The sequence below is a fragment of the Cynocephalus volans genome, chromosome 14 (genome assembly GCF_027409185.1).
Source record: "Cynocephalus volans isolate mCynVol1 chromosome 14, mCynVol1.pri, whole genome shotgun sequence".
Lineage (NCBI taxonomy): Eukaryota > Metazoa > Chordata > Mammalia > Dermoptera > Cynocephalidae > Cynocephalus > Cynocephalus volans.
This window is the reverse complement of record NC_084473.1, coordinates 77,704,831-77,731,616: the sequence shown is the minus strand read 5'-3', so window position 1 is coordinate 77,731,616 and position 26,786 is coordinate 77,704,831.

The window sequence follows — 26,786 nt, the reverse complement described above, 5'->3', positions numbered from 1 at the left end:
GCGTCCTAACCCATTTATTGCTTTTCCTATAGTGCCTGACTCGCTCCCTTCCTTTGCTTTCAGTCTAGGGATGCTCCTTTCTTGATATCTTTGTGTATTAAGTATAGAGTTCTTAGTACATCATTTTAAATTCACATTTATAAGTAACCTCAATCCCCTTGTTTCCTGGCAATAAGCCACATACTTGGACTAATACAAATATTTACTTTATTTCATTCTTTACCTGGGTACATAAGCAAAATATATATATATCAACCCAACCATGGCCTCCTCCCCAACTCCTGATCCCCCTCTCTCTCAAGGAGTTTTTCACTCTTTATTTTTTTATCACAAAATAAATAAAACAATTAGATTGCTTTATTTATTATTAGATTGATTTACCTATATATAAACTTAACTGTAGCTATATTTAGCTTTATCTCCCTTTATTCTTCCTATAGTACAACCATTCATTCTGTCTAAATTTATCCCCTTATATTATTTTCTTGTTTTCACAACATTGTGCCTCTTCAGTAACAAAATTTTATTATTATTCTTTTGTCTATCCTGATTATTCAACCTTTTCCACTTTGGTTTTCTCTGCTTCTGTCCCTCAAAGAAACAAATATGTTCATATTACCCTAAACTAAATATACATAGATAGATAGATGGATAGATAGATAGAGAGACAGATAGATAGATAGAGAGAGAGAGAGAGAGAGAGAAAGAGAGATAGATAGATAGAGACACATACACACGTATATATAAATCTTACATATATCTAAAGGAACATTATTATTCTCTCATTGTCTTTACAGAAATAATATTCTTTTAAAAACTGCTTATACTTGAAGACTGGGTTTCTTCAAATCACTTTTTTGCACTTTTTGGTGCACAACTGAAACTGTACCTGAAAACATCAATAAAGATTATTTTGTGGCTAAATTAAAAAAAAACATGTTTTATTCCATATTTATGCAGTATTGAGCAATTACTGCAATTTAGGTACTTTGGAAAATAGACAGTAAAATGTTACTTAGCACATAGAAGTTTCTTTGAGATCTACACCTATGGAGAAAAGGAAGCAGGACTGGGTAGAGAGAGATGTTGAACTTTGACGCAGTCTCATTGGAGGCCTCTACCAACCCTTTGGGGAGTTCTGAAGCTAAGATGACTCTTCAGAGTTGCCTTAAGTTAGGGCAAGAAGGCTGGACCTTTACACCCCAGCACCAGTCATCAGTTATTGCTGATTCCCAATAACCAGCAATCAGTTATTGTATGCAGACCTAGGGAAGGGGTGTGAACTTGGGCAAGGCAGTTCTCTTCACCAGAGAAAATCCTTGAAGATTTTTTTCACCAGGGAAATCCTTGAAGAGGGTTTAAAGATCAATGCTGTCTGTCTATAGCATTTCCACTTACTAATGAAATAAATTCCTCACTTCTGGAGGAAATCTAGGTAGTGCATCATAGTATCCACCCCAGCAATGTTTACCAATCTCAATTTCTTAATATTCTCTTTCCATTTGTTCTACAACTGCATTTGCAAGACTCATCAGAAGGTCTTAAACACTGAAAATTGATGTTGGATCATTCCTCTCAACTCACTAAATTTTTTGCTTGGCTACTTGTCTTTCTTTATGAGATGTATGGGGGATAATGCGAAAGAGAAAGGCCCTTTTTACTAATTGCATGTCTGACTACATTCCAAATCTTTGTTCTCGTAATGCTTCCTAATCATAAATTCTTAACTGTTTTGTTAATTCTAAGGGAATTATGTCATGATAACTCTAAAAATCTTAATGTCTAACCCAGCATATTTCCCTAAACTCAAAGGATGTATATATCCAATTATTTACTACAGTGTACCTCCATGATTGGCATTTCAACTTCAGCATATTTAAAGCTGAATTCATCGTCTTTCATCTTAAAAATGCTTGTTTCTTTATATCCTCTTTTAAAATGTACTTTAGATATTAAACACTTCATTACTAAAGAAAAGTACAAATAATGATTGTGTGGATAAATTATCATAAAGTAAACACACCCATTAAATGCCACCCATATCAAGAAATAAAACACTCTTAGGACAATAGAAACCTTTCTCAGGCCCTCTTGTTTTTCTCCAAAGGAAATCTTTACCATGATTTCAGGTTTTTATTTAATTTTATTTATGCCACAAAAGTTAACCCTTATTAAAAAATAAATATATATCCCCTTATGTCTGATGATTCTTTTAATCTCTACTTAATGTCATTTAATCAACACTAACTCATGTTTTAGGGTTTGTTGTTCGAGTAGAGGGATATTAGCCAATTTCTGCCTGGAGAGTTTACTCAACAAATAAGGAATGTGGGTGTTCATGTCAGGCCCATAGCATTCTTGAAGAATCTTGCTACAGATATTTCCTTGTCTTTTGATATCTACTTCCTTAATCTAGAGAGCTATCCCAAGAAATCAGAATCATTGACCACCCCTCCTGTTTCTCTTTTAGATATATCTTTTCATCATTTATATATTACATTAAAAGACATCAGTTCATCACTCCTTCAACAAACAAACACTTTTGAGTCCCCTACCACATAAAGGAACTGGATTAGAAATCAAGTCTGTAAAACAAATATTACTATTCTTACAAAGTCCATAGGTTAGCAGTAGAAAAAGATTAGAATATATTTAGTGATGTGATTGATTTAACTAATTGAAAGAGTTCAATGGACTTAGATACAGGGTAACATCAGGATTACTTAGGAAGCATTAATAATTCTGAAACCGGCCACTGAATAAGTCCCTAACATACATTTTTTTAATTGAATGGCATGTTTTGCATTTTGTGCATGGCTTTTTTACTGTAAAAGATAATAGAGTCAAGAGAAAGGTAAATGTATACTCTTACATCTCAATAATGAAGACATGTTAAGGTCTGATGATATGCATGATATACACTGATGTACACATTATTGATAAGAATACTTCAAGGTACTTCTTGTTTGTGGAAGAGAAAAAAAAAAGTAACAGAATTCCCCTTTTTCAATGGAAGAACTTGTCATTAGAATTACTGTTAAATGATTATTTATACTTGTCTTCTCCAGTATTTTAGGCTTTGGTAGTACTTGAATAATGTTGATGTTAATATGCATTATGCTAAGATTCTACTAATAGAATCTTAATCTTGAATAGGTGGTAAATTTATGCCCATTAATTTGAAATGTAAATTTAAGAAAAGAAAATCTAGCTAATTGGATAGATTTTTCAACATGTAAGATTTATTATTTAATTTTGAATTGATTAATTCTATCAATAGGAATAGATTTACCTGATATAATTAAACAACCAGGCTATTTGCCATTTTATGGTAACCCTATCATATTTTCAGGACATGATGCAATGGATGAATTGATATACCAAACACTATTACACCTGTTCATTGTGTTTATGAAAGAATGCACAAAATTCCAATACATAATTTGAATCTTCTCTAATAAATGGAAACTAAGTCTGAAAAGCTGAAAAGACAAGAAAAGAAAGAAACAGTTTATTTAGTTTTGCAAGTTTGTCCTTTGATAGCTCTTACATTTATCCAGTGAAAACAACAAAGCACATATCAGTCTGGCATAAAAGAGAGTAGAATGTGGATCTTTTCTTCTACATTGCAGAACAGTATTATTCAAATAGGTGCAGAATTTTTAGATGTTGAGTGATTATTTGCCATGCTTTCAGCATAGTGAACAAAATAAAGCAAGAATATTTTAAAATAGCAACGATTATACTGTGAGACCTTGAATTTCAGTGATGTCATCAGGGACATTTATATACATATATACATATATATGTGTGTGTATGTATACACACAAACAAATATATTCAGTTTGCAATGCTTTCAGCTGCAAAATATAAAATGAAAAAAATTGAAGCAAAAACAACTAAGTCACTTTACTAATAGTTTTTGTTTCTTTGTTTCACTCAATAAGAAGTCTGAATGCAGGCAGATTACATCCAGGGCTGGTCCTGAAACTCAATAATGCTTTTGGGAACACGGCTGCTCTACCATTCCTTAGTGCATAAGCCTTCATCCTTTTGTTTATGAGCTTTACTAGTTAAAATAGGGTAGACCATGCTGTGATATTTAAAATCCCCTACATCTCAGGGGCTCAACACAACCAAGGTTTATTTTGCCCATGCAAAGTCCATTGTGCATCCTAGTGAATCTCCATGGCAACTCTTCTCCATACAATGATAAAACGGACTAAACCACTTTGATGTATTGGTTCCACCGTCTCAGCACAAAACTTCTTCCATCTTCATAAGTACGAAGGAAGAAAGTAACAGGAGAATGGTACAGGGGTTTTTCACTGCTTCAGCCTGGGAGTGATACACGTAGTTTCCATCCACATTTCATTGAGAAAAATCAATCATATGGGGCAAGAAGTATAGTTTTGCAAGTACCCATGATGCAGGGGAAGTTGCATATTGGGACTAATGGTAACATATACCTTATCATCACCTTACAGTTACAAGATGACAGCTGTACTTTTAGGCAGAGAGAGACAGAAAGGGGGAGGGGGAGGAGAGAGAGAAAGAGAGAGAGGAATAAAATGGGAAAGGGACCAAATTTTTTTTTTTTACCTAGTTTTATTTACTTTATATATTTTTTTGGAGAAGTACACTACTACTAAAACAAGAATTTCATAATAGAAAACTAGGTTGTGCTATTTTATACAAATAATTTTGTAAGAATCTGTTGCCACAGAAAGCAGTGTGTATTGTTGTACAGATGGTTGTGAATGGGCTATTTGAAATGCAAACACTAAGGCTGAATTTTCATTTATTATCTGGCTTTTGGAAGAAGTGGTCCTTACTGCACAGTCATTCTGAGGTACAATGTATTAATACTGGGAGTATCAGGATCTTAAATATAGTGATTCACAAAGCTTGGAAATGAATCTTTTTCCCAGGTATCACCATGGTTCAAAGTTATAGAGTCCACATATGTATCAGTCACGAGATGTTAGAGTCCAGGAATTATATAAGTTGTAGAAGATTTACAGTTTGGAAGAGGAATAGAGACATTTCCAAAAATGACTTTTGAAAAGTAAATGCTGCAGAATTTTATAGAGCCTGGTCTACCAGCAACCTATAGAAGAGCAAGTGGATAACTGATCTGAAAGGTGCCTAAGAACCTCTACTACTGGCTTTTAAGACTTTGGCTTTGTTTTCAGAACCTACAGAATGTCCAGCCTTTTAAATGAAAGATGTATGCTTTGATTCTGGCTGGCCCACGAATACTCTAATAAATGCCTCCACAACATTAGATGGTGTGTTTTTGAGAAAAAAATAAAAGCATTGAGGAAGAGACTAATATTTATGGGGACAATTAGGACAAAATCCTCCTGTTTCTCACCATCAGTGTGTTAAAATGTCAACATTGATAAGAAAAGGGCAATAGTCACGAGTTACTATTGTGACTCTCAAGGCTGCAATGATAATAATGTAAAATAATACTCAGTCTACCTCATAGATATCAACTACGACTATTGCTGATGTATTGAAAATTAGGAATTTAAAAAAAAGAAAATAGCATAACATGCTTAATATAAACATGTCACTACAGTTCTGCTTTGGTGTTTCTCTATTTCATTATTATTCGAACTTGATAGAGTCCTTAACTGATACGTATCAGCTGGCAGAGTGGTTAAACATAAATATTCTATAATCACACTTCCTGATTACTGGTTCTGTTGTTTTGTGATATTGTGTTAATTCTCTGAGCTTTGGTTTTCTGTACCTGGAAAATTATAAAAATAGCATATATATATATAATAGAGTTCTTATTAGATTAAAATACAAATGAATTTAATGCTATTATTATTACTATTTAATCTGATGACCCCAGGAATACATTATCTATGAAGGGTATTTCCAGTATCAATAGCAATGCTTGCTCACAAATTATTGCTTGTGACACCAGAAAAGTTAAAAATAGACTAAAAGCCACAAAGAGTGGACGTTTCTGGTGTTCTTTATAATGTCAGTTCTGGTATATAAACTGGTACCCAAAAGAGATGTTATTATAACCCATATATGATTTAACTCTAATGAAACAATAAAACGAAAATTCTTTGAGAGCAGTTGAATTCATGGTTTAATTTTGAATTTTTCCTAAGTGTCTTTGACTTGAATGGGACTAAGGAGGTCTTCTATTCCTATTTCCTCGATGTTATTTTGAGAATGGAATTATAAAATTAAAGATTTACTCCTTTTACTTTACAAAATTGAGACTTCTCTAGCCTTCAGTTTGTCAAACACAAATACCACTCCATGATATACCTAATAGGTAGGTTCGGAACATCAGGAGTTATGCTTGTGTACCTGCTGGCCAAATAGATAAATTGAAGTTCTCTTAGTTAAGGATATTGTTTACAGCCAGGGAAACCATACCACTTTGAATGTTTTATTTACTATGATACTGCAGTCCTTTCACCACCTTGTACCATGTTTTTTTCTAGTGACTCTACTAAGGCACCCAATGTCTTTGACATCCATTAAAAATTATAGGAAGTTTGCTATTATCATTAATAGAAATAAATATAACTTTCTCCCCATAGTTGGGTCCTGATGGTTCAGGTACTGCACTAAGCCCTGTATATACTATTGTTTGATCCTCATATCTATTCTATGAGATTAGTTTCATCTTCATTTTGAATAATGTGCACCATATTTCTCTACCCCAATGCCAATACACTCAACAGTTGTGCTATTGAAATCATGAGTTTATCTAACACAGCACCTGCTGAGCACATAATGATGTTTTTGTTGAATATTGTTGGTTGAATTAAGTGAATTAATGAAACGAACAAACAAAAACCGAAAAAACAAGTATACTTTCACCATGAAGGTTTACCAAACGAAAGTAAATTTATGATTTACACATTTTATAGTACGTTAGATCTGGACAATTTTAGAGCAGTCAGTTTTTCAAGAAATAGACCACATAGACTAAAGACTGAGGAAAAAAAAGAGATATTTAAAACATTCAAAATAAGTGAAACAGTGGTCACATTTTTATTTAGTAAGTAGTGGCAGGACGCTAAAAATGTCTTCCGTAAAATAAACCAGTGTATTTCAACACTTTCTAACTCATCCTCATATTAATAAACAAAATCAAAATCAATGCCTTCCTTTAATGTAACTTAAAATTTAAAATAAGTTATTATCAAAAAATGGAGCTGGAATGACTGCATATCCATATATTAAAAACAAGTTTGACTCATACTTTGTACCACATACAAAAATAAACTCAAAATGGGTTATAGACTTGTTCATTTCTAGAAAAAAATATAAGAGAAATACTTCATAAACTTAGGCTTAGGAAAAGAATTCTTAGATAGACATAAAACACACAAACCCAAAAAGAACAAATAAATAAATTGGACTTCATCAAAATTTAAAACATTTAGCTTTGAAAGACACTGTTAAGAAAATGAAAAAAAAACAAGCCACAAACTTGGAGAAAACATTTGAAAATCACATATATAATAAAGAATTTGTATCTAGAATATACCTAAAAACTCAAAATTCAATAAGAAAACAAACAACCTAATAAAAGGCAAAAGGTTTAAGCAGGTATGTCACCAAAGAAGATATATGAATGGTAAATAAACACAAGAAAAGATGTTTAACATCTGTAGTAGATCAAATTATGCCCCCAAAACTCACTGAAGCTTGAATCGTGTCCCCCAAGCTTTATGTATTAGAAACTTGGCCCCCACTGTGACTGTTAGAAGGGTGGAAAATCCTGATACGGTGATTGAAGGGAGGAGCCTTGAAGAGGTGATTGGATTGTTTGACCACGCAGTAGTGAATGGATTAAAGGACATGGTTCTGAGGGTTTTAAAAGAAGAGAGGGGTCTCTCTCTCTCTCTCTCTCTCTCTCTCTCTCTCTCTCTCTCTCTCTCTCTCTCTGCTCTCTTGCTCTCTCTGTTTTCTCGCTTGCTTGCTCGAGCTGTCTGCTTCCACCATCTTGCCATGTGAGACCCCTGGGTCACTATCACCACCACCAGATGGATTTTGGACTTCCCAGCCTCAAAAATTAAGCAATAAATTTTGTTTTCTTTTTAAATCACCCAGTTCCATGCATTTTCTTACAAGCAATGGAAGCGGACTAATGCAACATCATAAGTCATTAGGAAAATGAAATTAAAGCCAGAATGAGGTGTCACTACATAACTATTATGTAGCCAAAAACTATAACAAACCAAACATCCTTCTCCATCAACAGATACATAACAAATTGTGGAATACCTATGCAATGGAATATTGGCCAGCAATATAAAAGGAATTAACTATTAATGTATACAATAACGTGGGTAAATCTCCAAATAAATCATGCTGAGTGAAATAATCTGGATAAGAAAAGAGGCCATACCATAGGATTACATCTATATAAAATATGGAAAATGCAAACTAATACGTATTGACAGAAAGCACACCAGAGGTTGTCTGGTGTGGGGAAGGGATAAGGAGAAAGAGAATATAAAAGGGTAACAGGAAACTTTTGGAGGCGATGGATATGCTCATTATCTTAATTGTGTTAATGGCTTTACGGGTGCATACATATGTCAAAACTTATAAAATTGTACATTTTAAATACGTGTAGTATGCAACTTTATCTCAGCAATGCTATTTTTAAAAGCTGATCAAATTGTGAAAATACAATTATATGTACTAAGATTAGAATTATTCTAAAATAACAATTAATAAAACAACTACTTTCAACAGTACAAGTAGAAATGTAGCAGTTCTCCCTTATCCACAGGGGATGCACTTCAAGACCCCCTGTGGGTGCCTGAAACCTCAGGCAATACCAAACCCAATTGCAATCATTTGGAACGTGTTTCTATTCAAGTCTCTTACCCACAAACTGGATGCCTTTTCCAACATGACTAAACACTTACCACACACTGTGGCCATAACTTTTGCAGTTTGAGGTGTGACGGCAAAATTACCATGGCTTCTCTTTGGCATATCCAAATTGCCAGCATCACTCCTCTTGCACTTTGGGGCTATTATTAAAGAAAATGAGGTTACTTGAAAACAAGCACTGATATACCACAACAGGCAATCTAATAACTAGGATGTCCACTAAGTGACCAATGGGAGGGGAATGTCTGCAGCATGAAGATTCTGGACAAAGAGAGGATTCACGTCCTGGGAAAAACAAAGTAGGGCTGTGGGAGATTTTATCATGATACTCAGAGAATGGCATGCAATTTAAAACTTATGAATTCTTTATTTCTGTAATTTTTCATTTAATATTTTTGGATCACAATTGACTGAGGGTAACTGAAACTACTGAAAGCAACACTGTGGATAAGGGGAGATGACTTAAATAAAACGTAAAATAAAATACAGTATGCTTTTTCGCACTATGCCTTTCTACTTTCTTGGTGACTCTGATATGGCTCTGCCCCTTGAGAATTTCAGTCCAGGAAGCTAAATCTACTTACAGTGACTACTTAAGCTTACTGACATCAAAGGACTGTCACAGACTATTTTGGTCCTCTTTAAAAATGATTCCTTAGATTTATAAAGGTCTTTCTAGTCAAAAAAAACTCTAAGAAGCTCATGTGTATATGTGTACTGTAAGAGGGTCAGCTTTGTGAATAATGACATACTTGGATAGGCCATTATGTTTTCAAAGGATTTCTACATACATTATCTCGTTTGATCTTCATAAATCTCCTCGTTCAGTCTCTCAGTGTCCTCCTCCCACTGATTCCCCTGCCTTCTGGCAAATGCTCCAGTGTCACTGCCACTACACTTCTCCACAGACTCCACATCTTCTGATCCACCTCGGCCTCCGCCTCTAGCCCAAGTCTTTCATGCATGATGATTTGTGTTAAATCAGAGTGCCAGAGCTGGGAGCCATGTGGGAAATTGCCTCAATTCCCACTCTACAGATGACAGTGAAGCTGGTAAAATTTGCTGTCCTCCTTAGGAATCTAAAAGGTCCTGGTTACATGTCCATCGAATCTAAAGTTCTATACTTGGTATTCAAAACACTCTTTAGTTACACCGTATTCTCCTGACAATATTGTCTTTATTCCCAGTAATATTCTTTTATTTTGATGGCATTTACAGCATCACAATTTTTGTTAACATAGTTATTTATCTTAAATTTTAATTATTATTATTTTTGCATGCTCTCCTATAAGACAATAAGCTCTACGAGAGCAGTGATTATGTCTATTTGGTTTTACACCAGACTCTAGCACATTGACTGGTACCTAAGTGCAACTAGGTAACTATCTGTTGAGTGATTGAAAGATGAATGAACGTTACTTGGTATGTCCATTTCACGTCAAATGCACTGGGTTTCTCACTTTTAAAACATTCCTGTGCAGTGCCACTTTCTTCTGTCCTAGTGAAATGCTAATTTAAAGGTGAAAATAAATAGGTACCTCCAAGTCATAGATAAAGTGAGGACTAGAGAATTTACTCAATTAAGTATTTCATAGCCAGTACTAGACATGGTATTTCTTAAGGTATTCCACTTGACTTTCTCTCTAAGCCCATGGGGAATTTCTGTATGGATTTCTCTCCAAACAAAATGGAAGAACGCCACAATCTTAACATATCATTTTAAACTATGTTTTTGCTGCATATTGTGAAATCAGGCAAATACCTTTGAAATGGGTCAGAGTAACACACAAACAGTACAGAATTCTGTGTTATACACACATATCAAATATTTTGTCAGTTTTCTTCAACTAAGATCTTATGTCTGGCAGTCTCAACTATATCATACAGACCTAATAAATAGTTTATAAATATATACCTGAAAAGATGTTAAAATGTAAAAAAAACTTTAAAAATGCTTGCAAACCATATTATTTTTATTTTACTCACAATTACAGCAAGTAGGATATATGTTTTTGCAGTACAGAAATTTCAAAGCATTGAATTGGAGAAACTAAGGAAAGACACTAACTAGAGTTTGAGCTGAAGACTTGCATTCAGCAAAAGTGCTTTAGTAATAGACCTCACCCCAAAATAGCAGCAGCAGCAGAATGGAAAGCAGAGGAAATCCAGTCTCATAACTGTCACTAAATCTGAATATTATTTTTTAATTATCTTTATGTAATCTCAGACACAGGAAATTGCAAGAATAATACAAAACAATTTTAGAAGGCTTTCACCGGGATTCCTCCAAATGTCTACATTTCACTATATTTGTGCTCTCTCTCTCTCTCTCTCTCTCTCTCTCTCCCCCATCTCTATCATACCTTTAATGAATGATTTAAGATTAAGTTGCAGACATGATGCAAGAGTCCACTTTACCCCTTAATAATTCAGCTTGTTTTCTCTAAAAACAGGGAATTATTTAAATTAACCACAGAACAATTATCAGGATCAATAAATTAACATCAATACACCTGTGGAACATATTCTGCTTTCATCATTTCTTCTGATGATGTCTTTTAGAGTCATGTCTCCTTAGTGTGCTTTAATCAGGAACAGTTCCTGAGTATCCATCTTTGTATTTTATGACATTGATATTTTTGAAAAGGGCAAGATGGTTATTTTGTAGAATCCCTTAATTTTGTCTCATCTGAGCTTTTTCATTTTTTTATTTTTTTATTTTATTTTATTTTTTAATGAATAGATTCAGATTATGCATATTTGGCTGTGAAACCAAAGAATGTGACTGAATTTTTCTCTGTGCTTTAAATCAGGTGGCACATACTGCTAATTGTCATGACTGGCAATGTTAATTTTGATCACTTGGTTAAAGTGGTGTAAGCCAGTTTTCTCCACTGTAAAGTTACAGTTTTACTCTTTGCAATTAATAAATAACTTTTGATATTTTAAGACTATGTAAACACCTTGTGGTCCCTAAACTTTCTAGTTTCAGAACCCATTGATAATTCTTGCTTGAGTTAATTACTATTATGCTCGTCAAATACTGATTTTCTATGTTCATGACTTCTACATTTTTCCTTAATTTTAAAAGAGGTGTGTGTGTGTGTGTGTGTGTGTGTGTGTGTGTGTGTGTGTGTGTGTGTGTGTGACTGCTCTAGATTGGAAGAGTGAGATCCCCTTCAGTGTGGCTCCTTATATCTTTGCAATATGTCCCCATAATTCTTTAAACACTATTTATTACTTTGGGGCACAATAAAATATTCTAGGTCTATGTCCAGTCTTGCAATTAGCCATTTCTTTGAATACTTCTGGTTTTCTTTAACAGAAAACCAAGATCAGGGCACTAGGTACGTTCATTGCTTCTAGGTTTTTATTCCTTGTAGGTGCTCTCAGTACAGAGAGCTTGGAAATTGATGTATGCATATTTATACATATACATATGTGTGCATGCACATACACATACATAGGCACATCTACATTCTTACCCATTTTTATATCTACTTCTCTCTATGTATTAAAGTGAATGAGTTCACACTGATACCTCTAATTCTGTTCCAACACTGCTAAGATTAGTAATAAGAAAAGATCATTCATATTTCTACTGCTATTCAACATTGTATTAGCCAATGCAATTGGACAAGAGCTAGAAATCACAGGTATATAAATTAGGGAGAAATCGGGTAAGGGGCACAAACAACAATTATGATTTGTAAAAATGAATATGCTAATAATATTGATTTGATCATCACATATTGTGCACAAATAATGATAGTTAACCTTGTACCCTAAAAATGTGAATAATCAATTATGCTTCAATTAAAAAATAAGTAAATGTTAAAAAATAAAATGTAAACAGTTGCACTGTAGAAATATAAAAATACAAAAAAGCATTTAAAAAACAAATTAGGGGGAAATAACTTGAAAATTGTTTCTGTTGACAAATTACATGATTATGTGCTTAGAAAACCATAGGAAATGAATAACAAATCTAACTCAAATAATACAAGAATTTAATAAAGTATCAAATTAAGTTAACATAGAAATGAATAGTCTTTATGTACAGAAACTATAACCAGTTAAAGAATATGATGGTAGGGAAAGCTCCATTTAAAATAGCAATGAAAATGTTAAAAAAAAAAAAAAAATGCCTAAAATTAAACTTAAGAAGAAATGTGCAAAGCTTATGTTAAGAAAATTTTAAAATTCTTTATTCTTTGAATATCAATTTCCTCTTTCAACCAATAATTGTTTAATAGAAAATTTTTAAATTTCTAACTCTATTGTGCTTTTAAATTTTGTTAATAATATCTAGTTTTATTGCATTGTAGCGTAAGAGTGTTGTTGGCAATATTTTTACTTTATGAATTTTTCTGTTGATATTTTTTGTGATATAATGTAAGACAAATATTCATGGCTGTTTCATGCAAGGAGTATTCTGTATAATTAGTATATAAAGTTTAATATGTAATCACATAAGCCTGTTTGATCTGTCTTGTACTGAGTGAAGTGTTAATGTTTTATATTATTAGTGTGCTTCTATCAGTCTCTTTATATCTGTGGTAAGTGTTGCTTTATAAAAGTTGTTCCTATGTTATTTGGTGTATAGATATTCACATTTATTATTTCTTCATTGTGGCATATAAATTTTTTCATAAAATTTTTCATTTTTAAAAAATTTAATGCTCTGTGGTTGAAATTCTACTTTAATATCAATATTACTATCCATTATTTCTTATTATTGCAATTTGATTCATATATATCTGCTCATTCCTTTATTTCCAGCTCTTTAAATGATTTGGTGTAGATGTGTCTCTTATGCACAGAATAGAGTTGTCTTACTTTGTGATGCAAATTGAAAATATATTTTTTCTCTTTAATAGGGAATTAAGTCCACTCACATTTATTGATGACTAATATCTTTTCCCATTCTGTTTATTTTAGAATTATGTGTATTATGTGACGTAGTCTTTTGATCTTGTATTTTTTGAAATTTCTTTTGGTAATGAGCAAGATTTGTATTTTTGTTCTTATAACTTTTATAATGTCCTTGTTTACCCTAATTTCTGGTTTGTAACTTTGAAAGACTTTTGTTGTTGTTCTTTGTTTTATTTAAAAAAGCCAATTTCTCTGGGGGGAAAAAAGCTAATATTGTTTTTTAATCTTTATTTTTTAATACTCTCAAGGGGTGGAATTTGTCTCCTGTGGGACTGGTCACCTTGAAGGTATTGGTTATAAAGAAAGAATATCTCAAATACAAGGCTGGAATCCCCTTGTTCTGGCAACCAGTGACTTCTGAGAATGTGAACCTCAGCTATAAACTGGAGACCAGAGCAAGGACTTAATCTATTATCAGTCAGTAGGTAGCTAGTTCCATGTTTCCCTGATATGGACTCTTGCCCACATTTGCCATCGGAGATTCATAGTGTATAAACTGAGTACACCCAAGCTAGTATGCAATGATTCTTTCTTTCTAGAGCTAAAGGTATTCTCATTTTTTTCATCAGTAGCCCTTTAAATTTCTAATAGAAATATAATAAAAATTTTAGCACAAATGCTGATCAGACTCAGAAGGTTCTACTAACTACATCCTTACAGCAAGCTCACAGCAGGTGGAGTAGCACCACATAAACCTTTTGGTAAGTGCTGTGTTAAAGTGATCCTAAACCAAAATTGGTAGACAGAGTCTAACATAATTAAAAAATTTCATGGATAGGTGAAATAGCATAGACTCTGAACAATGGGATACATTTTATTAATAGACAGAAAAAGAAATGAAGATAGTGTCAGCTTACTAGCTAGCCACCCCTTCCCCATTACTATAAATCTGTCTTCTACAAGGTAGATTACCTCCCAACATGCCTTTGGGGGATTGTGCTCATGTTATTTAATCCAGGTACTACCGTAGCAAAAAAAAAAAAAAGAGAGAGAGAGAGAAAGAAAAAGAAAAGAAATATTCTCCCTCAAACTGTACAGCAAAAAAAGAAAGAAAGAAAAAGAAAAACAAAGAAAAAGAAAAGAAATATTCTCCCTCAAACTGTACAGTCTTCTTTGAACCAGAAAAGAAGAAGATTCGCTCTCTCTCTCCCTCCCACCTTCTCTCTCTGCAACATGGATTACTAGAATTTCCAAGGCTCCTTCCATTTCTCTTTCTCCAGAAGATAAGCATATATTCTAGAGGCAAATATAAAAGCCTATTTACTCTTCTTTGTTTAGAAACAATTAATTTAGGTAATGAATTAAGTCATATTTCTTATATGATTGATGTGATAAACATTATGCAGAACGAATTCTCTCCAGAAAAGGATCCCACAATCTAGACTTGAGGAGGTAGTAGGAGATTCTCTTTTGGTCTCATCACCAAGCTGTATTATCATATTATCCAAATCTATCAATTAATCTATCTATCCATTTATCCATCTATCATCTATCTATAAGAAACTTAATTATCATATTATCCAAATCTATCAATTAATCTATCTATCCATTTATCCATCTATCATCTATCTATAAGAAACTTAAATGTGCCACAACTGGCCTCTTTTTAAAATGTATAACAATGGTACATAGAATCAGATGAAAACAGAGGTGTACTGGCCACCCCACCAGAAAATTCCTGAAATTTTAACAGCAGTAGTCATGGAAATCATTGCATATAAACTCAGTTCATGAAGTAAAAGCATTTTTTTATATAACCTCATATTAATATTCAAATTTTTGTAAAATTGCTTTTATGGCCCTGCTTTTTTCTCTTGTTTCTGAACTCTTAGCAGCTCACCTGAGCAGACATGGCATGATTTCCCTCTGTAGACCAGTCCCAATACAGGGAATATCATCTATCCATAAACAAGAGAAACTAAGAGTTAGTTTTCCCCATCAGGTTAATGTATATTTCAGTAACACCTCAATGTTAAGATCTGCATCTCTGTATTGTTTCTGTGATTTTAATCTGATACAATGTACTAGACACTATGCATTGTATTGAAATCACAAAAGATATTTTTCTGAGAAACCAGGACAAGGTCATTGTCTTCAGTACAGTCTGTATAAGCTTGAAGATGGGATGAGTTTTTCTATTAACACAAATTTTTGATTCAGGAGAAAAAAAAATACTGTCTTGGGAAAAAAACAACCAGTGATCTTTTCTGACTGACCTGTAAAATTTGGTATTTTTCTCCCTTGATTCCTAGGAAAAAAGTTTGGACTCCATTTGACATTGTATGACTGTAAGATTGGAATTAAGCTGAGTTTGGAAAGTCAGTTATATGTATAGATGTTCCTTGTAGCCATTAAATGGACCATTCTTCATAAACTAAGATGAAGGTGATCTCTTAACTTCCATTATCTTCCCAACATAATAATCTTCCTAAAATTCATGTACTAGAGAGAGGGTTAAATTATTCATTTGGTTAAGTGTTCATTTATTAATTCTTGCACTCACCAAGCATTAAATTCTTATATTCACAAGACACTATCTGCAATGATAGAAGCCTTAACCACACTGATAAATAATGCATGGCACTAGCTTTGGAAAGTGAAAGTTATTAAATTTCAAGATCAAAAAATGACCTTATGGACCATTTTTTTCTTATAGCCGGTATGTGTGACCCTATGGCTATCATGTGACTCTTTGACTGACTGCCGTATTCACAAACCTCTTTTGAGGAAAATAAAAGATGGCTGTTTTCCTAACTAGACTAGGAACAGAGCTTGACTTCAAAGAAGCTCTGTTTGCACTGTGACTTTTTGTCAGGAGCCATCTATGTTGAATAGTGACTATCCAGCTAATCACAAGCTCTCTCTGGAGGTGCATAGATGAGGCGCATGCAGAACCAGGTATTTAGTAGTGTCAGGAGTAGTGTAGGCAGAGATCAGCTGGGGTCTGCAGTGGAGGAAATCTAGAAGAGTAGGAGCAATAAATTCTGAGTGCTGCAATGATGCTGAGTTGTTGGCTGGGTCCCCAGACCTGCACAAAATCAAGTCACATTCCATTTCTCCAAGATTGTGGAGACAAGTATTAACACACTTTTAGTTAGCTCACAGGTACTCTTAAAATAAATTCCCATAAACTGAGGTGAATTAATCCTAACAAAATCTCCCATTAAAAAAAAGAAATGTTTAATCATTGTTCATGTAATAAGGTTTCTAGGTGTCCTAAAATTTCAAAATTATTTTAATAATTGCCTTTATCAAATATCAAAAGTAACAAAAGTATAGAAATTAAATATTTGTAAGAAATTAAAAATAGCATTTCAATGAAACACATTTTTCAAATGCACAATTTTAAAAAATATGTTTTTATAGTTAATATATGATTCCTTCAATACTATTCACCTCCGTCCTCACTCAGATGCATCCACGGCCCTTCATTATGTGGTTATCATTCTCTTGGATTTTCTATAAATATAAATACTTAAACTTTTATTTCTAAACCATGTATTATACTTTTGACAATTTTGAGAGCTTGTGTAAATGTAAACATTCTATTTTTTTAATTATTTGAGGTGTTTTTCTCACAAAATATTGTGCTCCTGAAACTCACTGCATGTAGTTTTATTTAAAATTTCACTGCTGTATGGGATTTCATTTTATAAATACAATATATTTTTAATGTAAATTATATTATACAACTTTTATTATAAAGCTATTTACCCTTTTCTGCTTTCTTAATAATTGCTCCAAATTAGAAATGAACAATGAAAATGATTTGGGGGAAAAAAATAAAGCTGGAGGCATAACACTACCTGACTTTAAGCTATACTACAAAGCTATAATAACCAAAACAGTATGGTACTGGCATAAAAACAGACACACTGACCAATGGAATAGAATAGAGAATCCAGAAATCAACCCACACACTTACTGTCAGCTGATCTTTGACAAAGGCACCAAGCCTATTCAGTGGCAAAGGGACTGCCTCTTCAGCAAATGGTGCTGGGATAACTGGATATCCATATGCAGGAGAATGAAATTAGATACATACCTCTCGCCGTATACTAAAATCAACTCAAAATGGATTAAGGATTTAAATATACACCCTGAAACAATAAAACTTCTTAAAGAAAACATAGGAGAAACACTTCAGGAAATAGGACTGGGCACAGACTTCATGAATACGACCCCAAAAGCACGGGCAACAAAAGGAAAAATAAACAAATGGGATTATATCAAACTAAAAAGCTTCTGCACAGCAAAAGAAACAATTAAAAGAGTTAAAAGACAACCAACAGAGTGGGAGAAAATATTTGCAAAATATATATCTGACAAAGGATTAATATCCAGAATATATAAGGAACTCAAACAACTGTACAAGAAGAAAGCAAGCAACCCAATTAAAAAATGGGCAAAAGAGCTAAGTAGGCATTTCTCTAAGGAAGATATACAAATGGCCAACAGACATATGAAAAAATGCTCAACATCACTCAGCATCCGGGAAATGCAAATCAAAACCACATTGAGATACCATCTAACCCCAGTTAGGATGGCTAAAATCCAAAAGACTATGAACGATAAATGCTGGCGAGGCTGTGGAGAAAAAGGAACTCTCATACATTGTTGGTGGGACTGCAAAATGGTGCAGCCTCTATGGAAAATGGTATGGAGGTTCCTCAAACAATTGCAGATAGATCTACCATACGACCCAGCTATCCCACTGTTGGGTATATACCCAGAGGAATGGAAATCATCAAGTCGAAGGTATACCTGTTTCCCAATGTTTATCGCAGCACTCTTTACAATAGCCAAGAGTTGGAACCAGCCCAAATGCCCATCATCGGATGAGTGGATACGGAAAATGTGGTACATCTACACAATGGAATACTACTCAGCTATAAAAACGAAAGAAATACTGCCATTTGCAACAACATGGATGGACCTTGAGAGAATTATATTAAGTGAAACAAGTCAGGCACAGAAAGAGAAATACCACATGTTCTCACTTATTGGTGGGAGCTAAAAATTAATATATAAATTCACACACACACACTCACACACACACACACACAAACCGGGTGGGGGGGGGAGAAGATATAACAACCACAATTATTTGAAGTTGATACGACAAGCAAACAGAAAGGACATTCTTGGGGGGGAGGGGGGGAGGGAGAAGGGAGGGAGGTTTTGGTGATGGGGAGCAATAATCAGCCACAATGTATATCGACAAAATAAAATTTAAAAAAAAAAGAAAGAAAAAAGAAAAAGAAAAAAAAAAAAAAGAAAATGATTTGGGGGTTGACCTGTCACTGTGTTAATTTACATTAAGTTTACTATCCCTAAAGGGAACAGTAATGTCCCTAAGATATTTCTGCTCTAGTCTTTATAGTAATTGGCTTCTACAGATCATATCAATTTATTTTTGTTATATTACATATTTTCTGAATTACCTCTTGTCCCAGTTCATTGGGGATTCTTTTTCTGTCATCCAGTGTACTTGTCTGTACTTTTGATTAGTGTATTTCATATGTTGCTATCTAAATCATTGATGTGGACAGGAAAGGACAGAGGTTGCAGCCCTGAGACAAATGTTCAGAAACATCACTCAGGTTGACAGTGCTCTGTTGACCAATGTAATATGAGAGTATTGGACTGTATTCTGTTCTACCTAACTGCTCTTTTATCCAGTTCCTGCTACAGACCAGGCTATTATGAGAGACTATGGCAACTGCCCCAGTTAAATTCAGCTCTGACTGTTGAATCCTTTCCATAAACAGTCTGTTAAATCTGTCAGAGAATAAATTGAGATTGGTTAAAAATGACTTGTTCTGTGTGAACTCTGCTTGATTCACTGACAATTGTACCATTTTTAATGTGCAATACTCACTGCTCAGATATCATGGGGCCAATGAGCACTTATTTTGGAACTCAAAATTCTTCACTTTTTGCATCTTTGAAGAATATTCAAGAGACTGATGACTGGGGCAAGATGGCGGCGGCTGCGGTGGCTGGCGCAGAGTAGCTGAGGTGGAAAAGGTGGCCACTGGGCCTCAGGCAGCCGGGAAACTTGTGGACCTTCCTCTGGCCATCTCTTAAGGGAGGACTGCTGCTGCTGGCCGGTCGTGGGGGCTCAACGCCACTTTGCCCCTGGCAGGAGAGGCTGCCTCAGTTACAGGCAACAGCTTTGAAGTGTGGAGCAGGAAAAGAACTGATTCTTAGCTGCAAAAGCGAGTCTTGAAACAGGGAACACGGCGCCAGGGCTGCTGTGGATGCAGCCAGGACCCCGGAGGCTGGGGCCGCACTGAAGGCGGCCAGCTGCCCTATTCAGGATTCGAGGTTTCAGGCCGGCATTAAAGAAGATTCCTGGGAGCGCCGGAGCGGCGCCGCGACTGAACAGCCCGAGGCGGCAGCGCCGAGAACACGGAAGGCAACAAACCAGAGACAGAGCGAGCGCCCGACCTGGCACAGCACTGTGAGTGATCCCTGGCACAGCTCTGTTCGGGGGGTGGATGCCCACGCGGCTTCCGCCTGCACCACCAGGCCACTCACTGCCCCGGTGCTGCCTCCATTTTCCCAGGTGCGGGCAGCTCCGCCCTGCTCGGCCATCACTGAGCCCATTTGCTTGGCCTGGCGCGGGGCTTTCCGGACCCTGCGGGCCGGCCTCCTCTCCCACTCCCTCCCCCACTCCCTCCGCGGTTCTCTGGTGGGGCTGGGGGTGTGGGGCATCCCGACCAGTGTTGGGAGGGCTAGGAAGTACGGGCGGGCCGACTGTCACTCCACCACACCCTGGACTCCGGCCCGGTAAACTTCCTGTTACTGGGAGGCAGATACCATCTCTGCGACCACCAGTTTGGAAAAAAGCCTAACGAATTTCTGGTTGGGAATAGTGTGGTAGGAGAGTTCCCAGGTCCACTTGAACCTGCCGGAGAGCAGGCTGCAGGCGGGCACTAGACTCGGTTTATACCGGGGGGATACAAAGGTGAACAAGACCCGAGAAAGATCTACACAGTGCTACAAAGGCACCCAGAGAGACCGGTCGTCTGTGCCTAGCAGAAACCTGGTAGACTTCCTGGGTGAGGCGGTGCTGAGCAGGGTCTTGAAAGCCCAGCTGATAGACTAGGGGTGCAGAAGACACACCCCAGCCCAGCACAGTGTGCACAGAGGGGGGAGACGTGCGGCCAGGGAGGCGGAGACTCGACAGAAACCACACACCCGGTGGGGTCGCCACTGCACGATCTAACAGCCTGGGCCAGAGCACACGGAACGGGGAGAAGTCCTGTACAGAAAGTGAAAGCTCAACAGAGATCACACACCCTGTGGTATGTGATCCACCAGCCTAGCAGAGTACAAGCTGACCAGAAAGGTGGATCCCCGGAGAAGCCCAAGACCGGAGGTAACCACACACACAAGACACTAGAGGCCAACTGAGCAGTCACGGCGGGAGCCATACCAAATTGGCAACCACAGCAACATCCTAGTTAGTCATTAGTCTCAAACCGGTGGACTGTGAAACCCCCTGCCACAATGAATAAACACCAAAAAAAAGACACCAGAAATACAAAAAATCAAGAAAGTACACCACCAAAAGTTAATAAATCTCATACTCTAGATCCTATAGAACAAGAAGCCCTTGAAATAACTGACAAGGAATTTCGAGTGATAATTCTAAGGAAACTGAATGAGATACAAGAAAACTCAGCTAGACATCATGATGAAATGAGGAAAAGTATACAGGATCTGAAAGAGGAAATATACAAGGAAATCAATGTCCTGAAAAAAAATGTAGCAGAACTTGCTGAGCTGAAGAAGTTATTCAGCGAAATAAAAAACACAACGGAGAGTTTAACCAGCAGGCTTGTCGAAGTTGAAGAGAGAACCTCTGAACTTGAAGATGGGCTGTTTGAAATAACACAAGCAGACAAAAAGAAAGAAAAAAGAATCAAGGACATGGAAGAAAATCTGAGAGAGATATCAGACAACCTCAAGCGCTCAAATATCCGAGTCATGGGTATTCCAGAAGGGGAGGAAAATGGAGATTCCATTGAAAACATATTCAACAAAATAGTGGCAGAAAACTTCCCAGGTATATGAAAAATCACAGATCTTCAGATCCAGGAAGCTCAACGATCTCCAAACGTATTCAACCCGAAAAGGCCTTCTCCAAGACATGTCATAGTCAAATTGGCAAAACTCAGAGACAAAGAGAGAATCTTAAAAGCTGCAAGAGAGAAGCGTCAAATCACCTATAAGGGAGCCCCAATCAGGTTAACATCAGACTTTTCATCACAAACCCTAAAAGCTAGAAAGGAATGGGATGATATTTTCAAAATACTAAAAGACAAAGATTGCCAGCCAAGAATACTCTACCCTGCAAGGCTATCCTTCCGAAATGAGGGGCAAATAGTATATTTCTCAGACAAAAAAAACTGCGGGAGTTCACTACCACAAGACCACCCTTACAAGAAATCCTCAAGGGAGTACTGGGTTTGGTTCCTGAAAAATAACTACCACTGCCATAAAAACCTAAGAAAAATCTAAACCCACTAGTACAATAAAAATGGCATTCATGAAGAGAAAACAAGCTAACAAAAACACTATCTACAACCTAAGGAACCAACAAACAAAGAAACCAAACAGTAAATCAGAAAGCAAGGAACAAAAGACACCTAAGACAACCAAACAACCAATAAAATGCTAGGAATAAATCAACACCTTTCAATAACAACTCTTAATGTTAAAGGCTTAAATTCCCCAATTAAAAGACACAGACTGGCTGACTGGATCAAAAAACAGGACCCAACTATATGCTGCCTACAAGAGACCCACCTCACCCATAAAGATTCACACAGACTAAGAGTGAAAGGATGGAAAAAGATTTACCATGCAAACAGAAAAGAAAAACGAGCTGGAGTGGCTATTCTTATATCTGACAAAATAGACTTTAAACTAAAAACCATAAAAAGAGACAATGAGGGACACTACTTAATGATAAAAGGACTGATCCATCAAGAAGACATAACAATCATAAATATGTACGCACCCAATGTTGGAGCAGCCAGATTTATAAAACAAACTCTATTAGACCTAAAGAAGGAAATAGGCACTAATACCATAATAGCAGGGGACCTGAACACTCCACTGTCAATATTAGACAGATCATCTAGGCAAAGAATCAGTAGAGAAATACAAGATCTAAACAAGACTCTAGACCAATTGGAATTGGCAGATATCTACAGAACATTCCACCCAACAACCTCAGAATATTCATTCTTCTCATCAGCACATGGATCATTTTCCAGGATAGATCACATATTAGGTCACAAATCAAGTCTCAACAAATTCAAAAAAAATGGAATTGTCCCATGTATCTTCTCAGACCACAATGGATTAAAACTAGAAATTAATAACAAACAAAACTCTGGAAACTATACAAACACATGGAAATTAAACAGCATTCTACTTAATGACATATGGGTCCAAGAAGAAATCAAGCAGGAAATCAAAAAGTTTATTGAAACTAATGAAAACAATGATACATCATACCAAAACCTGTGGGATACTGCAAAAGCAGTATTGAGGGGAAAATTTATTGCATTAAATGCTCACTTCAGAAGAATGGAAAGATGGCAAGTGAACAACCTAACACTTCACCTTAAAGAACTAGAAAAACAAGAACAATCCAATCCTAAAGTTAGCAGACGGAAAGAAATCATTAAGATCAGAGCAGAACTGAATGAAATTGAAAACCAAAAAACAATTCATAAGATCAACGAATCAAAAAGTTGGTTTTTTGAAAAGATAAATAAAATTGACAAACCATTAGCATGGCTAACAAAAAAAAGAAGAGAGAAGACTCAAATAACAAAAATTAGAAATGAAAAAGGCGAGATTACAACTGATTCATCTGAAATACAAGGAATCATTCGAGACTACTATAAACAACTATACGCCAACAAATTTGAAAATCTGGAGGAAATGGATAAATTTCTGGACACACACAAGCTCCCAAAACTGAACCGTGAAGATGTAGAAAATTTGAACAGACCAATAACAATAAAGGAGATTGAAGCTGTTATCAGAAGGCTCCCAACAAAGAAAAGCCCAGGACCAGATGGATTCACAGCAGAATTTTACCAAACATTCAAAGAGGAATTGACACCGATTCTTTACAAACTATTCCAAAAGATTGAAATAGACGCAAATCTCCCAAACTCATTCTATGAAGCAAACATCATCCTGATACCAAAACCAGGTAAAGATATAACCAAAAAAGAAAACTACAGGCCGATATCCTTGATGAATATAGATGCAAAAATCCTCACTAAAATACTAGCAAACAGAATACAGCAACACATACGAAAAATTATTCATCACGATCAAGTGGGAGTCATCCCAGGGATGCAAGGTTGGTTCAACATACGCAAATCAATAAATGTGATACACCATATTAATAAACTCAAACACAAGGACCATATGATCATCTCTATAGATGCTGAAAAAGCATTTGATAAAGTTCAGCACTCATTCATGACAAAGACCATCTATAAGTTAGGTATAGAGGGAAAGTATCTCAACATAATTAAAGCCATATATGACAAACCCACTGCCAATATCATCCTGAATGGGGAAAAGCTGAAAGCTTTTCCTTTAAGAACAGGCACTAGACAAGGATGCCCACTCTCACCACTCCTATTCAACATAGTGTTGGAAGTACTAGCCAGAGCAATCAGAGAAGAGAAGGAAATAAAGGGCATCCAGATTGGAAAAGATGAAGTCAAACTGTCCCTGTTTGCAGATGACATGATCCTATATATCGAACAGCCTAAAACCTCTACAAAAAAACTGTTGGAATTGATAAATGATTTCAGCACAGTAGCAGGATACAAAATCAACACACAAAAATCAGTAGCATTTCTTTTCTCCAATAGTGAACATGCAGAAGGAGAAATCAAGAAAGCCTGCCCATTTACAATAGCCACCAAAAAAATAAAATACTTAGGAATTGAGTTAACCAAGGAGGTGAAAAATCTCTATAATGAGAACTACAAACCACTGCTGAGAGAAATTAGAGAGGATACAAGAAGATGGAAAGATATTCCATGCTCTTGGATTGGAAGAATCAACATAGTGAAAATGTCCATACTACCCAAAGTGATATACAAATTCAATGCAATCCCCATCAAAATTCCAAAGACATTTTTCTCAGAAATGGAAAAAACTATTCAGACATTTATATGGAACAATAAAAGACCACGAATAGCCAAAGCAATGCTCAGCAAAAAAAAATAAAGCTGGAGGCATAACACTACCTGACTTTAAGCTATACTACAAAGTTATAATAACCAAAACAGTATGGAACTGGCATAAAAACAGACAAACTGACCAATGGAATAGAATAGAGAATCCAGAAATCAACCCACACACTTATTTCCATCTGATCTTTGACAAAGGCACCAAGCCTATTCACTGGGGAAGGGACTGCCTCTTCAGCAAGTGGTGCTGGGATAATTGGATATCCATATGCAGGAGAATGAAACTAGATCCATACCTCTCACTGTATACTAAAATCAACTCAAAATGGATTAAGGATTTAAATATACACCCTGAGACAATAAAACTTCTTAAAGAAAACATAGGAGAAACACTTCAGGAAATAGGACTGGGCACAGACTTCATGAATACGACCCCAAAAGCACGGGCAACCAAAGGAAAAATAAACAAATGGGATTATATCAAACTAAAAAGCTTCTGCACAGCAAAAGAAACAATTAAAAGAGTTAAAAGACAACCAACAGAGTGGGAGAAAATATTTGCAAAATATACATCTGACAAAGGATTAATATCCAGAATATATAAGGAACTCAAACAACTTTACAAGAAGAAAACAAGCAACCCAATTAAAAAATGGGCAAAAGAGCTAAGTAGGCATTTCTCTAAGGAAGATATCCAAATGGCCAACAGACATATGAAAAAATGCTCAACATCACTCAGCATCCGGGAAATGCAAATCAAAACCACATTGAGATACCATCTAACCCCAGTTAGGATGGCTAAAATCCAAAAGACTATGAACGATAAATGCTGGCGAGGCTGTGGAGAAAAAGGAACTCTCATACATTGTTGGTGGGACTGCAAAATGGTGCAGCCTCTATGGAAAATGGTATGGAGGTTCCTTAAACAATTGCAAATAGATCTACCATACGACCCAGCCATCCCACTGTTGGGAATATACCCAGAGGAATGGAAATCATCAAGTCGAAGGTATACCTGTTCCCCAATGTTCATCGCAGCACTCTTTACAATAGCCAAGAGTTGGAACCAGCCCAAATGCCCATCATCAGATGAGTGGATACGGAAAATGTGGTACATCTACACAATGGAATACTACTCAGCTATAAAAACGAATGAAATACTGCCATTTGCAACAACATGGATGGACCTTGAGAGAATTATATTAAGTGAAACAAGTCAGGCACAGAAAGAGAAATACCACATGTTCTCACTTATTGGAGGGAGCTAAAAATTAATATATAAATTCACACACACATATACACACACACACACACACAAACCGGGGGGGGGGGGGGAAGAAGATATAACAACCACAATTATTTGAAGTTGATACAACAAGCAAACAGAAAGGACATTGTTGGGGGGAGGGGGGAGGGAGAAGGGAGGGAGGTTTTGGTGATGGGGAGCAATAATCAGCTACAATGTATATCGACAAAATAAAATTAAAAAAAAAAAAAGAGACTGATGACTATTCTGTCCAGTTCAAGACTATACCCAAGCTCACATGAGCTTCAACTCATTCTCCTATATATCAGTAATTGTTCATTATCCATAAAGGGAATATCAGAGCAGAACAGGGCTGTGCAGATTATGTAATTCAGTGGTTTTCCAAATGTGTTTCTCATGTATTTATAAGTCTGTAAGGCTACCAGTATGTGTCCAGGAAA